The sequence below is a fragment of the Jaculus jaculus genome, chromosome 7 (genome assembly GCF_020740685.1).
Source record: "Jaculus jaculus isolate mJacJac1 chromosome 7, mJacJac1.mat.Y.cur, whole genome shotgun sequence".
Taxonomy (NCBI): Eukaryota; Metazoa; Chordata; class Mammalia; order Rodentia; family Dipodidae; genus Jaculus; species Jaculus jaculus.
This window is the reverse complement of record NC_059108.1, coordinates 40406114-40423081: the sequence shown is the minus strand read 5'-3', so window position 1 is coordinate 40423081 and position 16968 is coordinate 40406114. Positions and strand designations below refer to the sequence as shown.

General features: G+C 46.3%; 1 pseudogene; it reads left to right on the top strand.

The window, feature by feature from the left end:
- The first annotated feature begins 15195 nt into the window (after window positions 1-15195).
- Window positions 15196-16030, top strand: LOC123462300 (annotated as a pseudogene).
- Window positions 16031-16968: the final 938 nt, after the last annotated feature.

Here is a 16968-nt window from a genome sequence, read left to right as displayed (position 1 = left end):
TGTTCACCCCACCATCACCCCACCCAGGCCTGGCCCTTTCTCAGCACCTTGCCCAGCGTGAGGGACAATTTACATGTCTCCTCCACCCCACAGGGTTTGCATACGCAGAGTCTGGAGTGAGGCAAGCTGTGCTGCTTTTTTTTTTTTTTAATTTTTTATTTATTTATTTGAGAGCGACAAACACAGAAAGAAAGACAGATAGAGGGAAAGAGAGAGAATAGGCGCGCCAGGGCTTCCAGCCTCTGCAAACGAACTCCAGACGCGTGCACCCCCTTGTGCATCTGGCTAACGTGGGTCCTGGGGAACCGAGCCTCGAACCAGGGTCCTTAGGCTTCACAGGCAAGCTCTTAACTGCTAAGCCGTCTCTCCAGCCCTGTGCTGCATTTTCACACCACCTACATCAATGACTTCTCTTTGCTGGAACTCAATTTTCTCATCCATAGAAGAGATTAAAATACATACCTTATAGTGTTGTGAGGACTAGACAGTAAATGTCAATACTCATGAAACCAGCTGTGACAGCCAAGGCTCTTCTTTGTAACAGAAGCTATGCAAAGTTTGATACATCTTCTTAAAGCCCTGTATGGTGCCTGGCCCAGGGCAGGTGTTCAACAGCCTTTTCCCACCTCGCCCTCCTTTTTCCTTTCCCATCTCTCTTCTGTGCTTCACACAGGGATTTGGGTGCTGTGTCCTCTCTGCGGCATCTTTCCTTCCTCCACAAGCCCACTGGGAGCACCCAAATTCTCCAAGAGTAAGAAAAAGAGGGCTCTTCCCTCTCTTTTAGAGTCCCCTGCCCAGCAGGACAGCTCCCTTTCTAGTTCTAGATTCCCCATTCCCCTAAAAACCACAGAAGGCTGCCGATAACTGGGCCCGAGGACAGCTGCATGCCCCCTGGGACCCGAGGGTGCAGAAGCTCTCCCCTTCCTCCTTCCTGGTCAAGTCCCGACCAACATCTCAGTGTTATGTATTTACATGCACCGAGTTCCATTGAACTCGCTCTGCACTTTCGGTCTCACTGCGAACGCTCTTGGCTCTCTTTGTCATCATCCCGCTTCCTCCTGTCTACTCCCAGTCTTTCCTGAAAGGAAACCATATAGGAACAGTTAGGTCATGTGGCCGCCTGTGATCTGACCCCTCCCAGGGCTCATGTGACCCACAGACAGCTATCGCTTCTGCCCTACCTGCTTGTCCCGGGCAGGGGTTGGCCTGGCTGGTCTCTGGGGATTTGGAACCTTCCCTGCCTTGTCTAGTGAAACAGGACCACCCGTGGCACCAGTGAAGGCTTCAAATGTCCCTCGGGAGGACCTGAGGGACAATTCTGCCCTCCCTGCGGGGCAAGAGGAGGTGGGCGTCAGGCACACGCTACCTAACAGGAGGAAGACCAAGGGTGGATGTGTCCAGAAATCATGAAATCAGGGAACTGATGTGACAAAGGGACAGTGAGCTCGGACCCTGGCCTGTGTGAGTGGGGGTGTAGCTAAGAGGGAGAACACTTGCCTAACATGTGAAAGTTGCATAAGACACACACATGTGCACACACACGCGCACACACACACACACACACACACACACACAATCTGCTTGGAATGGCTCTCTCTGTAGCTCATCCATAGTCACATAGTCACACAGGCCAAAGGGGAGAAAATACAACTTGTGGCATCTTTGGCTCTTGCTTTAGGCCAAAAGCTCCCTAGAACATGGTCTAGAAGCAGAATTAAGATGATTCTCGTTCCAGAGCTGTACTGCGGGTCAGCGTAAAAGAAAGCGGGTTGGGGCTGGAGAGATGGCTCAGCGGTTAAGGTGCTTGCCTGCCTGCAAAACCTGAAGACCCAAGTTCAGTTCCCCAGTGCCCACATGAAGCCAGATACGCATGGTGGCGCGTGCATCTGGAGTTCTTTTGCAATGGCTAGAGGCCCTGGCGTCCCCATTCTCTCTCTCTCTGTGCCTCTCTCCTCTCTCATAAATAAATACTTTAAAAAGTGATCGTTGTAATTTACATTTTTAAAAAGTTAGCTGTGCTATGCAGCATACAGACACTGAAGATTTTGAATGCTTTGTTATGCCTCAAACAACTTAACAACCATCCCTTGAAGGAAAGCTTACTTCTCCTTTTACACAGGTGAGTTAAGCCAAGTCATGTGGGAAGAGGAGCTTGTCTGCAACCAAGACAGAGCCACCACACAGCCTATGCCTGGCCTGTTCTGCTCCAAGAGTTGCTCCCCCAAGCACTGCGACCTGGCAGCCTGTGCAGGTCTGTCTGGGAAGTCCTTGTCCTGCTAATTTTACAACCTACTTTATTCCCCGTGCCACTGCCAACTAAATCTTTTTCTTGAGAAATGAGGTGTTTATAAGTCTTGACTCTGAAGTCAGATAGCCTAGGTGTCTACCCTTAACTTCCCAGGAGTGGAGGGTAGGGTCTTGGTGTCTTTTTCTGTAAAATGTAACACTAACATCTAGTTCGTTGGGCTGTTGGAAGGATTAAGTAGGGGGAAAGCCTACAATTACTTGTCAATACAAATTAATTATTTACTATTATTACTTTTTCCTGATTTAATGGACACAGATTGTTTCCCCCAGATTCTAGAAACAGCAGAAAAACTTCAAAGTAAGTTGTATTACTTAACACACATGTATTAAAGTTATCACAAGAATAGCATCTAAGCCAGGTGTGGTGGCGCACACCTTTAATCCCAGCAGAGGCAGAGGTAGGAGGATCACCGTGAGTTCAAGGCCACCCTGAGACTACATAGTGAGTCCCAGATCAGCCTGGGCTAGAGTAAGACCCTACCTTGAAAAAACAAAAAAAGAATGGCGTCTAGATTTTGGGAGAAGTACTAAATCCCAGTATACTATTTTTTTTTCCTAACCTTTAAGAATTGATTCATATTGTTAAGATTTATTTCCAAAACCTTTTGTAACCTATTGGTTGATAAAGTCACAAATAAAAATCACCAACTGTAATTTAGCTGTGTGTTTATATAATAAAAATTCTTGGCATATTTTAAAATTAATAACATTTATTTATACCTCAGTGCCTCAGAAAAAAAATATATTAATGATGATATAATGAGAATCCCATACTAGTGTGTGTGTGTGTGTGAATGCACCAGGGCCTCTTGCCATTGCATATGGACACCAGATGCTTGCATGACTCTCCGCGTCCGGCTTACATGGGTGGCTTGGGAATTAAAGCATGGCTGGCAGGCTTTGCAAACAGGCACTTCCAACTGCTGGAACATCTCCTCAGTCCCTCCATTAGTCTTTTAAGACATAACTTTGATACTCATGTAATATTTCCACAGTAAATCGATAGCATTGTTTACTTAATCATTTTCATGTACTTGGATATTAAGATTGCTTCTGATTGCTCCCAGTCTTAACGTAGACCTACATCCTTCTAGATAAATCTGTGTGGAATTCTCTCCCATATCCCCCACATCTCCTTAGGACCCATCATCACTCAAATAGATGAATGAACAATTTTGTCCGGGTCACATTCGTACAACTTTCCTACCCCTCCTGAGAACAAAGGAAGAAACTCAACTCCAGCTGGATTCCACTCACTTCTGCTGTTGTTTTTATTTGTGCATCCCATTTGATGTGAATATTTAGACATTAACTGAGGAAATATTAATTTTTGCTTCTATAGTTCTGCCCCAGAACCATCTAGAGATAGTCCATAGTGTATGGTATATGCATCATAAATCCTTCCTAAATGGAACAAATCAGACCCAAGGCTTTCAGATAAAATGATGATTCTCAGTCATGGTTCAATCACATCCATTGATGAGCTTTAAAAGCCAGCCATGGTGGTAGATGCCTTTAATCTCAAGTACTCTGAGGCAGAGGTAGGAAGGAACCATGAGTTCGAGGCCACCCTGAGATCGCATAGTGAATTCCAGGTCAGCCTGGACTACAGTGAGACCCTACCTCAAAACAAAACAGCAACAACAACAAAAGACACTGCTGCTGTTCAGGTGTGGTGGCACACGCCTTTAATCCCAGCTCTCAGGAGGCTGAGGTATGAGGATTACTGCAAGTTCGAGGCCAGCCTGGAAATATAGAGTGAGTGCCAGGTCAGCTTGGGCTAGAGTGAGTCCTTATCTTGAAAGAAAGAAAAAAAAAAAAGACATCGATACGTGTCTAGGGTGCATGAGTCTCCGTGTTTGTCCCTTGGTACCATGAGAAGCAAACACAAAGCTAAACATCCAGCCAGGCATGGTAGCCCACACCTTTAATCCCAGCATTCAGGAGGCAGAGGATCACTGTGAGTTTGAAGCCACCCTGAGAATACACAGTGAATTCCAGGTCAGCTTGGACTAGAGTGAGACCTACCTCAAAAAAAAAAAAAAAAAAAAAAAAAAAAAAATCCTAAAGATGCTGAACAAATGACCCGTCTTTTGTAGCTTTGCTTTGATCTCTTTTTGGTTTTGTTTTGGGTTTGTTTGCTTTTATAAAAATTTATTTGGGCTGGAGAGATGGCTTAGCGGTTAAGCGCTTGCCTGTGAAGCCTAAGGACCCCGGTTCGAGGCTCGGTTCCCCAGGTCCCACGTTAGCCAGATGCACAAGGGGGCGCACGCGTCTGGAGTTCGTTTGCAGAGGCTGGAAGCCCTGGCGCGCCCATTCTCTCTCTCTCCCTCTACCTGTCTTTCTCTCTGTGTCTGTCGCTCTCAAATAAATAAATAAATAATTAATTAAAAAAAAATTATTTATTTATTTGTTTATTTATGAGAGAGAGAATGAGTGCACCAGGGCCTCTAGCTACTGCATACTCCAGACACATGCACCACCTTGTGCATCTGGCTTATATGGGTATTAGGGAATTGAACCTGGGTCCTTAGACTTCTCAGGCAAGTATCTTAACTGTTAAGCCATCTCTCCAGCCCCTAGTTTGTATGCTTTTTGAGACAGAGTCACACTATGTAGCCCAGGTTGGCCTCAAAGTCATCATCCTCCTATTTTAGCCTCCCAAGCATGGGAATTATAGTGATGTACCACTATGCCAGCTTATGTATATATTATACTATATTATTATTATTATTATTATTATATATTATACTATATTAATTATATTATAATTTTTGTTTTTCAAGCTAGAGTCTCACTCTAGCCCAAGCTGACCTGCAATAACTCACTCTATATATCTAGGCTGGCCTCAAACTCACAGTGATCCTCCTCCTTCAGCCTCCCGAGTGCTGGGATTAAAGGCATGCACAACCACACCAGGCCTAAATAGTTCAGAAAGTCCTGTGTACCTTCAGTTTTGCCTGATGCTAACATCTGGTTCAAAGCCGTCCCTTGGCATAGGCACAACCCACAGACCATACCCGTTTTGCATGCCTTCATCTGTGTGTGTGTTTATCACCTGTAACAGGCTGGCTGCAGGATCCAGATTCAGGACTGCCCATGACCACAAGACACAGTGTTGCACCGCCTCCCTCTTTGCCCATCCACACCCCTGCTTCTCAGCTGTACTTGCGTTCCCACAAAGTGCTTCATGATGAAGTTTCAGACAGCTTTGCCCTCTCTGACCTGCTTGGCACAGTCGCTTTCGGCTGCCCTCTACAGAGCCTTCATACTGCCCACAGGGTGCTGTTCCCAAGACCCCCAGTCCACTGCAGTGTGTGCGCCTCCAGGATCTACCAAAGCCAGAAGGTTACATGTACCAAGTGGTGCATCAGAGGCTGAAGCAGGAGAATTGCATGTTTGGGGCCAGCTTTGGGCTACATAGTAAAACCGTGTTTAAAAATAAAATTAAAATACACAACAAGGGCTGGAAATATGGCTCAGCAGTTAAGGCACTTGCCTGCAAAGCCTAATGACCCACGTAAAGCCAGATGCACAAAGTGGCGCATGCATCTGGAGGCCTTGGTGCACCCATTCTCTCTGTTTGTCTCTCTTCTATCTCTCTATGCTTGCAAATAAATAAATAAAAATACATATTTTTTAATTTAAAAAGGGCTTGAAAGATTGCTTAGTGGTTAAGGTACTTGCCTGTAAAGCCTAAGAACTCAGATTTGAATCCCCAGAAACTATGTAAGCCAGATGCACAAGGTGACACATGTGGCTGGAGTTTGTTTGCAGTGACTAGAGGCCCTGGGGCACCCATTCTCTCTTTCTGTAATAAATAAATAAAAATTTTAAAAAATTAAATATAAGCAACAAATAAATAAACAAATGAAGGTTGGGCGTGGTGACTAGCCTCTGTAAGCCCAGCAGTTCTGTAAGACACGAGGACACTCTTTTAAATATTTTTTTGTTCATTTTTTATTTATTTATTTGAGAGCAACAGACACAGAGAGAAAGACAGATAGAGGGAGAAAGAGAGAATGGGCGCACCAGGGCTTCCAGCCACTGCAAACGAACTCCAGACGCGTGCACCCCCTTGTGCATCTGGCTAACATGGGACCTGGGGAACCGAGCCTTGAACCGGGGTCCATAGGCTTCACAGGCGAGCGTTTAACCGCTAAGCCATCTCTCCAGCCCACGAGGACACTCTTTATTATACAATTCCCCACGGGCGCAACAGCAGGATTCCACCTGCCCATTGTTTGCCCATACCATCTCTGACTGCAGCTCCCTTGCTTTTGGAGTTCAAATCTCAGCCCTGGGGGCTGGGACGGGCTGGACAGACTCCTGCCATGGTTTGAATGTGTCACTGAAAGTTCATGTACTAGAAACTTTATCCCCGACACATAGTGTGGCGAGGTGGGGGGGGGGGGTCATAAGAGTTTATTAGGTTGTGGGGGAAGGCTCTGCTGTCATTTGTCACGGTGTGTTGGGGGTGGGGGACCGGACTTGGCAGGAGCAGAGTAGTTAGTTATCTGGCGAGTGTATTTGTCGTACAGATGAGTTCGGCTCTCTCTTGCTCTGCCTCACAGATGCTTCCTCACCATGTGATCTTTCCATCATGTTATGACAGAGCACAAAGGCCCTAAGCAGATGGGGCCCCTCAATCTTGGACTTCCCAGGCCCTAGAACCTTGAGCCAACAAATTTCTGTTCTTTATTATCACCCAGTTTCAGGCATGCTGTTACAGTGCAGGAAGTTTTCCCAGGAGACCTCTTTTCACAGGTTCTTTATCCTGACTTCCTTAACGAAACTGACATGGAAGAACCAGGTGCCCATGGCACTCAGGTTCGCCAAATACAGCCAGGCAAAACTGGCTTACTTTTAGGCTTACTTTAGGCGCTCCACTTTTCTCAGGATACATTTGACAGGATTTTATTTTTACAAAAGATGAAATACGCTGGGCGTGGTGGCGCACACCTTTAATCCCAGCACTCGGGAGGCAGAGATAGGAGGATCACCGTGAGTTCGAGGCCACCCTGAGACTACATAGTGAATTCCAGGTCAGCCTGGGCTAGAGTAAGACCCTACCTCAAAAAACCTTTAAAATAAATAAATAAATAAATAAATAAATAAATAAATAAATAAATAAAAAGATGAAATAGCCAACATAAGCTCAAGAAATAAGTTTCATTCACAATAAAGTTTTACTGAGTCTAGTTTTGCTCAAAAACAAATGTTTGCCCTCTAAAAAAAGATTACCTTTCATTTATTCATTCTCTTCCCACTAACATAAGAAGTGTTTGTGGTGATGAACTTGATGCGAATCACCATACATTTGTGAAAAGCAACTCCAGATAGAGAAAAGTGAAAGGAGAGATACTTAGCTGGAGGGGAACTGACAGCCCGCCCCCTCCCGGAGGTAGAAATTCACCACCTGAGACAGAGGAGAGCTCCCCGTTGACCTCCGTGTTTTGAGCCAGACAGAAGCATAATGCTCCTATTGTCTTCATCTGGAAGTTAAATGTGGGTTAGAAGAAGCCCACGTGAATGCCATGTTGACTCGGGAGAGGCCATGGTGGTGGCTTTGGCACCATGACAACTGAGCTAAACAGGAACTGTTTCTAAGAATTCCCTTCCCCATATTACTTCTAGGTTAGGGTTGGCCACCGGAGATATTTTCCACCAGATCTGGAAGGTGCTCGAGAAGCAGGAGGCATATTCTCCACATCCTGACGGTAGTTAGTGCTGGGGCTGCCGAGGACCATTGTCACTGACCGCTGGCCTGGCCTGCTGGTGTGGGGCAGCACCAGACTCCCCCCCCCCCCCTCCAGCTCCCATCACATGTTTTCTGCCAGTCTCTGAACCCCGGGCTGGTTGCAGGCGCATCTCCGTGGCAAAGGACGCTCTCTGGCTTCTCCTACAGTCACTGCCGAGCTCAGGTCAGAGCTGATGAGCGAGACTCTGGCTAGTTCCCATGAGTTCCAGGTGTCATCGCGGGCTCTGGTTTGAAGCATCTCGCTTCTCCTGGTTTCTATACACTTAGCTTCCTTCTTGATGCCCAGCTGCTGAGTCCATAGGACTTCAGGCTCAAGACTGGACATTAGGGGCAAACAACATCCACAGACTACCTCCCACCTCTTCTCACAGGACAAAGATAGAACACCTGCCAGGTATGGTGGCGCACGCCTCTAATCCCAGCACTTGGGAGGCAGAGGTAGGAGGATTGCCATGAGTTCAAGGTCACCCTGAGACTAGTGAACTTCAGGTCAGCCTGGGCTAGAGTGAGACCCTACCTCAGAAAAACAAAAACCAAAAAACAACAACAAAAAAGCCTGCATCCTTCACTGTGGCTCTGAGGCTTTGGTAGAACTCTGGCAGATAGGGAGCTATGCATTGATTAACTCTCAGAGAACTATACATGATGAAGTTGATATGTGAGTAAAATATAGTTTTAACTGTTTGATGCTTGACATAATAGAAGGTAGAAGGTAAGCAAGACATAAAAATGCCCTGAGAAGATGCATGTTTTTGGACTTGGAAAGCAGCCAGGCGTGGTTGCGCATGCCTTTAATCCCAGCACTTGGGAGGCAGAGATAGGAGGATCACCATGAGTTCAAGGCCACCCTGAGAATCAGAGGGAATTCCAGGTCAGCCTGGGCTAGAGTGAGACCCTACTTCGAAAAAAAAAAAAAAAAAAGTAATGTCAGGTCCTTTAATTCTAATATCTATCTGTTCTTCAGAGAACATCTCTTCGTTTTATAATGTTTTTATGTATTTGCACTTGTGTGCATGGGTGCACCAGGGCCTCTTTCCACTGCAAATGAACGTTGAACGCTTGTTCCACTTTTTGCATCTGGCTTACATGGGTGGCTTGGGAACTGAACCCAGGCAGCAGGCATTACAAATAAGAGCCTTCAACCACTGGGCCATCTTTCCAGTCCAGATAGAAAATATCTTTACAAATGCTCTATCATTTATTTAGTTGAGCAATTAGGCATTGTATACCTCTCAGATATGTCTGGTCTACATGTTATGATCCAACTGTGACTCAAATATACATTGTCTGGGGACTGGAGATATGGCTCAGTGGTTAAAGGTGCCTGCCCAGTGCCCATTAAAGCCAGATGCACAAAGTGGCACATATATATAGAGTTCATTTGTAGTGGCTGGAGGCCCTGGTATGCCCATTCTCTGTGTGTGTGTCTGTCTCTCTTCTCTCTCTCTGCTTAAAAATACATAAATTACACACACACACACACACACACACACACACACACACACACTCTGTCTGTATCAGTGGTTCTCAAGAGGAACACAGCACATGTGCATATTATGAAAGGGGCTTTATTGAGCTTATACAGCAAGGAGCTAGGTAGTTCAACAATGCCCATCTGTGTGCTAGAGAGGCAGAGAACACACCAGCTGCTCACTGGAAAAAGCCAGAAGCCTCAGAAGTCTCAATCTGTTGTGAAGGCCTGGAGAGTCATTGATGTTCAGTCCATGTTGAAAGGCCAAAGAAGCTGGAGTCAAATGTCAGTGGACAATGGCAAGGCCATACACCCGCTCAGGGAGAAGGATTTTCACTTTCTCCAACATTCTTCCATTCAGGCCATTAGTGCATTGGTGAGCCGCCCACATTCAGAGTGGGTCATTTTATCTTCCAAACTCCAAACTGTAGGTTCTAGGCCCTGACTCAGATCCCTGTCTGTGACCCCCCGTGCACACCCTGGCACACGAACATCAATCCTCCTGTGGACCGTGGCTTGGCTTGGCCCTTTAGACCCTAGCACCTTTTCTGGCTTTGGCTACAGCTTCACAGGCCCAACACCTACCTTTGACTCCTTGAATAGTGATTCCCAGGGGGAAGGGGGCCACTGGCATTCAGACACTGCACTCTGGAGTTGACAACCTGGAGAGAGAGAAAAGTTACAAAGAAAATACAAAACAAACATCGGAGGAGTCCTGAGAAAAGCACTAGCTCAAAGTAATTAGTTGGTCTTCCTGGCTTAGTGAGTTTTGAAGGACTGGCTTAAAAAAATCCCCAGTGAGACATGTTGAAAGCAAAGCCTAATAAACCAAGCCTAACCTTCATGAGGGAGTCAATGACATTGTCACAGGCACGCGTTAGTTATTGCAGAGTGGGCTTGCTGTGCATCACATCCCCCTCAGGCCATCTTACACTCTCTTGCCCTCTGCCTCCTGATGGAGGCTTCACCTAGAAAGCGCAGGCCAGGTACTACTGTGCTCAGATGGATCAGCCTCCAGAGCTGACAGAAATAAGCTTTCTCTTTGTAAATCACCCAAACTCAGGTATTCCATAATTGCAACACAAAGCACCAGCACAGTTGAGCAGGAAGGGAAAGTGCTTAGGATAATTGAAAAAAACTTAGAGAATTTGGGGCATGAAGGCTTGGGCAGATCAAAATCAGTTAAGTGTTTAAAAGAGTGCAGAGAAAACATTGGGGAAGTTTCTACTTTGTAACAGGAACAAGGAAAGCTATGAACACCACAGTGAAATTCTAGTTTAATTACTTCACAGACTTCTTGGACATCAGAACAATGAGTGAGAGAAAGAAAAAAATGAATAAATATAATGTGCTAATCACATTAGCCTCCCAGTCCCAGCACTTCCACAGGACCAGTGAGATGTCTAAACGCAGACATTGGCCACTTGGGGATTCCATGAATGCTCCAGACAGCCGGAGCTGGTGAACACCGCCCAAGAATATAGTGGAAACTGATGAATAAAATAAGCAACTTCAAACACACAGGGGGACAATTACTGAAGATAATTCTGCAGTAAATAAATACAACACCACATCTTTCTGACAATTTATGACTTAGGAGTTTTTGTTTTTCTAATTAAAAAAATGCAATTTAAGAGGACATGAGAAAAACAACTACTTTCTCTTGAAAGAAAGAAAACCTGTTGCAGGCGGAGTGGATATCTCAACATGGCATTTGCCAGGCAGGTGTAGTAAGTACCTGAGTTCAGATCCCCAGAACCTAGGTTAAGCCGAATGCTATAGCGTAGGTACATCTCAGCACACACGCCTACAGTGAGAAGGGAGGCCGGCGGGAGGATTCCAGAGAAGCTTCTAGACCAGCTAGCCAGGTTAACAATGAGAGAGACTCAGCCGAGGTGGGCGGTGAGCATTGATATCTGTAGTTGTCTTCTGATCTCCACACGCGCTCGTCTGTATCACATAAGCACCCGCGCGCACACACACACACACACACACACACACACACAGTGACAGAAAATTGCTCTGACTGTATTTCTACAAGACAAGTGTGATTTTCTTAGGAAGCTCTGGACAGGAAGACAGAACAAACTTAAAACATGTTTTAAAAAATAATTTAGCTGGGCGTGGTGGTACACACCTTTGATCCCAGCACTCGGGAGGTAGAGGTAGGAGGATTGCCATGAGTTCAAGGCCACCCTGAGACTACATAGTGAATTCCAGGTCAGCCTCAGCTAGAATGAGACTCTACCTCGAAAAACTAAAATAAATAAATAAATAGTTTATTTATTTATTTGAGTGATCAAGACGCAGTTAGAGAGAGAATGGGTGCAACAGGTCCTCCAGCCATTGCAAATGAACTCCAAGTGCATACACCCCCTTGGGTATCGGTCCTGGGGAATCAAATGCAGGTCCTTAGGCTTTGCAGACAAGTGCCTTAACCACTGAGCCATCTCTCTAGTCCCAAACCTAAAACTTTTTGATGGTTATCTAATAGGTATCATTCCAGTCAATAAAGTTGGGTTAAGGGCTGTTATTTAAACTTCCTCCAAGGGGGAAATTTCGTTAGTCTTGATAATGAAGCAGTTCTGTGCAGATGCATCTCATTAAGCAAACTAGGAGGTGAATTGTGTCTGGACTGCTTGCAGCTACAGCAAAACTACTATGGTGAACCTCAAGATAGGCAAATCTCATGCTAGAGAATAAAATGCTGTACCCACAAATGGAGCACACCAGTAGAGAGCCCAGGAATAGAGGGGACACAGGGATGCTGTTCAGGTAAACCCTGTGTCAAGCTAGACCACATGGCTCAGGCTCAGGGTGAGGTGGTAACCAAAAGAACCCAGTCCCGAGCAGCAAGGAATTTCTTTTCTTCTCTTGTTGCACATGGATGTGTATGCAGTGTGTGTGTGAGTGTGTCTGATGTGGGTGTATGTGTGTGGTGAGGGCATGAGTATGTCTGATGTGGGTATATGTGTGTGGTGTGTGCGTGTGTCTGATGTGGGTGTACGTGTGTGGTGTGTGTGGGTGTACCCGATGGGGGTGTACATGTGTGGTGTGTGCATGAGTGTGTCTGATGTGGGTGTACATGTGTGGTGTCTGTGAGTGTATCTGATGTGGGTGTATGTGTATGGTGAGTGTTGTGTGTGTGTCTGATGTGGGTGTGGGTGTGTTCATGTGCACACATGTGTTTGCATATGCATATGGAAGCCAGAATCTGACACTGAATATCTTCTCCAGGGGCTTCTCATCAAATTCTTTGAGACAAGATCTCTCACTGAAGCTAGAGCTCATCCATTCAGCTAGACAAGCTCGCTCTGTTAACAAGCCCCAAGGATCCTCCTGTCTCTGCTCCCCACCCCCATCTGGGAATGACAGGAAGGCACCTGGCTTTTATATAGATAAAGTCAACTCCTCATGCTTGAAGTAAGCATTGTGCCCACTGTGCCAGCCCCCATGCCCCTACAGCAAGAAATCTCTTTGGAAGCTGAGTGTGGTGGCTCAGGCCTGTAATCCCAGCACCCAGAAGGCTGAGGCAGAATCTTCAGTTTTGGCCAGCCTGGACATATGGTTCTAGCTAGACATGAGACCATGTCTCAAAACACAAAATGAAATAAAACCTCTTTGGAGATTTTTGGACATCAGAAAGAGAAGGTAAATAAACAGGGCCTGGCATTTCATTTCCACCCATTTCTTGCCTATCTGCTACGTCTGTCCTGAGGCATCTCAGCCCAGTCTCTCTGTCTCTCTCTAATCTGAGCCCACTTGTGTCTTCAGCTTTTTAGCTCTTCTTTTTTATCCCTTGGACATTGATAGAATCCCTCTCTCAATGATTTCAAAAGGAATAAGAGGTAAATAATGTTGGGTCCTGAAGCCATAGGTTATTATTAGAAAAATTTCAGTGCCAGGGTGGGATACCTTCCAGTGAGTTGGTGGCCCAGAAGGCCCCTGATGACGCTAAAACTCTTGGTTGTTCTCCAGAACTGGATGGTAAGACCTTATTGCTGAAGAGTCCACATGCTTGGACTATAGGTCATGAGAAATTAAGTTGGAGCTGAGCTAGAAGCCTCCTCCCCATTGACTAGCTGTCAGGGTTCTGGAAAGAGCTAGCAGCATGCAGCCTTTTGAGGGAGAGAAGTCACCAATGGTGTTGACCAGCAGTGGACCCTGTAAGCCTAATGGCTGGACGGCCATGTCAAATGTACCAACGGTATAATGGTAACATATCTGATATGGAGGTAACCAACTGCTCTCTGATTGGACTTGAGGCCCACTCCACAGGAGGGAATTTATGCCTGGTACTGAAACCTAGTCAAAAGCCTATGGCTGGGGAGGTCATAAATCCTAGTGGGGAAACTACTACTACTGCCTGGCTAACTGCATATATTATGCCCACCAGACTACCCTCTAAATACTTGTATTTATGCCCATATGTTAATGCTACTCTCACTTTTGATCACAGAAGCTTCTTTTTTCAGATGACAGCACTGAGGTGACTCAAAACTCACCACAGTGCTGAGAAGAGGCAGAGGAGTGCTCAGCACTGACACATCTCTGTCACACCCTCCAGGGCTCAGGGACCATTGCAGAAGAGGTGGCAGAAAGCATGTGACAGCCAAAAGAAGGGGAGGAATACTTACAATACTGTCTTCTAGACATAAAGTAGCCTAGATATGCATGACCTCGCCATGGCTGATGCAATCTGCACACGACCTGCATAATAGAAGGGGAAAATGATGACGTCAAAGCAGAAGAGAGACTAGCTGGAAAGAACAAGGGAGTCAGTGGAGGGGGATTTCAGAGGGGGAAAGACTTGTACAAGAGAATTATAATTATGTTACATTGTTTTATTTATGGAAGTTGTTAATAAAAATAGTTTTCAAATACAAAAGATAAACTGGGTTTGGTAGCTCATACCTGCAATCCCAGCACACAGGAGGTATACCGGAGGATTGCCATGAGTTTGAGGCCACCTTGGGCTACAGACTGAGTTCCAGGTCACCCTGGGCTATATCAAGACCCTGCTTCAAAAAAACAAACAAACAACAAAGGAAAAAGATACCAAGCAGCTGGGCATGATGGCACATGCCTTTAATCCCAGCACTCGGGAGGCAGAGGTAGGAGGATCACAGTGAATTTGAGGCCACTCTGAGACTACATACTGAATTCCAGATCAGCCTGAGCTAGAGTGAGACCCTACCTCCAAAATAAAAAATAAAAATAAAAATAATAATAATAATAAAAGGATGCCGGCCACTCCTGTACTCCCAAGCACTAGGGAGGCAGAGGCAGGAGAATCACAGCAATTCTAAGGTAATCCTGGGCTACTTAGCAAGTTCCAGGCTAGCCAGGGCCACAGAGTGAGATGTGCCTCAAAAAAATAAAATCAAAACTCATCCACCACCCAGAAATGAAGCAAAATATCTTCTATATGATACAGCTATATGCTCCTGGGTACGTATTCCAAGGGCTCTGAGACTACGGGTCACAGAGATCCCCGCGCTTCGTGTGTGTGTGTGGCAGCATCACTCACAATAGCTGAATGATGGGGCCAATGTAGGTATCCAACCAGAGAGGAATGGATAAGGAAAACAGAGCACATATGCACGATGGGATTATTTTCACCCATCAAATGAATGAAATCATATTTGCAAAAAGAATGGATGTAACTGAAGATAATAATAAGCGAATTCAGGGGCCCGTGGACGGCGAGGCAGTGAGTGAGCCCGCGCTGCCTGTGGGCGCTCGGGAAGCCCGGAGTGGCGCGAAGGAGCCACGGCGGCCACCCGAGACAGCGAAGGCGCCCAGGCCAAGCACCCTACCCCGGCCATCCCTGTTCCCGGGCCGGTGCTCCGCCTCCCTCGAGACCCACATGGCTTCAGTCGTGGCTTTGCCCCTGATGGACGCAGGGCCCGCCTGAGGCTGGAAGCTCCTGACATCCAAGGGCGTCCCAGTGTTCAAGAATCTCAGGATTGGGCTGGAGAGATGGCTTAGCGGTTAAGCGCTTGCCTGTGAAGCCTAAGGACCCGGGTTTGAGGCTCGGTTCCCCAGGTCCCACGTTAGCCAGATGCACAGGGGGGCGCACGCGTCTGGAGTTCGTTTGCAGAGGCTGGAAGCCCTGGCGCGCCCATTCTCTCTCTCTCCCTCTATCTGTCTTTCTCTCTGTGTCTGTCGCTCTCAAATAAATAAATAAATAAATAAATAAATAAATAAATTTTAAAAAAATATTAAAAAAAAAAAAAAGAATCTCAGGATTCCCAGGAGCAGCAGGCCCGAGCCGCCCTCCGGGAGCGCTACCTCCGCAGCCTGCTGGCCATGGTGGGGCGCCCGGTGAGGTTCACTTTACGTGAGGGCGTGCATGTGACTGCCCACTTTGGAGCCACAGACCTGGTGTGGCTAGCTTCTACGTGTCACAGCTGCAGACTCCCCTAGGTGTGCAGGCCGAGGCGCTGCTCCGATGTAGTGACATCATCTCATCCACTTTCAAGCTGTGACAACAAGACAGTCTGACGGTCACCCTTCTGCTCAACCGCAGTATCCCAGGTCTCCGAACATTCCTGGGACCAGCAACTCTGGGCCTGTAGAGCCACTTGGAATTCTAAGGCATACTGTGAACCTCTGGATTCTTTGAAAAACTCCAAGCCAGAGTTGGAGGCAGGGCGATCCTAAGTTCGAGGCCAGTCTGGGCTACATAGTGAGACTATCTTAAAACATACACAAACAACAAGAAAAACTACAACCCCAGGAATTCTAGGTGTCCCTGAAAGGACTGTTCCACCCCATAGAGCTCTGACATCGGCGGAAATAGGGGTCTGACTGCAGTTCTGAAGATGAGTCTGGGGTGGGGGTTTGAACGAGGCAAAGTGGGAGGGATTGAAGAGCTGACTAAGCGGAGCCATCCTGAACACGTTTCCCAGTGCTGCTACTACCAAAGAAATCATAATCCCCAGAAAAAAAAAAAAAAAAAGTGAATTAAGCCAATATCAGAGAGACTAACATCATGTCTTTTCTCTAACTGGTGGGTCCTAGAATATATATAAATACATGAAATCATGTATGTTTATATGACATGAAAACAGAAGGGAAATTGTCTAGGTGGACAAAGGGCTGCCGCGAAGGGGGAGGGGCGAGAAAAGGGGAATATATCAGCATACAATATAGACATGTATAAAAACCTTAACAAATAAAGAAAAGTGGATCCAGAACAAAAAAGGGCAATAAAAATACTTCCTTCTTGGGAGGGAGGCAATTGGCAGAACATTTGGGCATTACTGGGGCTATCTGGAAAGACAGGAAACCTGCAGATTTTACCACTGTAAATCTTTTTTCCACTGAGTGCCCTGTGTCCGAGAGAGATAAGGGGACTTTATTTGGGCTCACATGAGGGACAGACAGCCTAACCAAGAGGCACAGATGAATCCAAGCACTCATA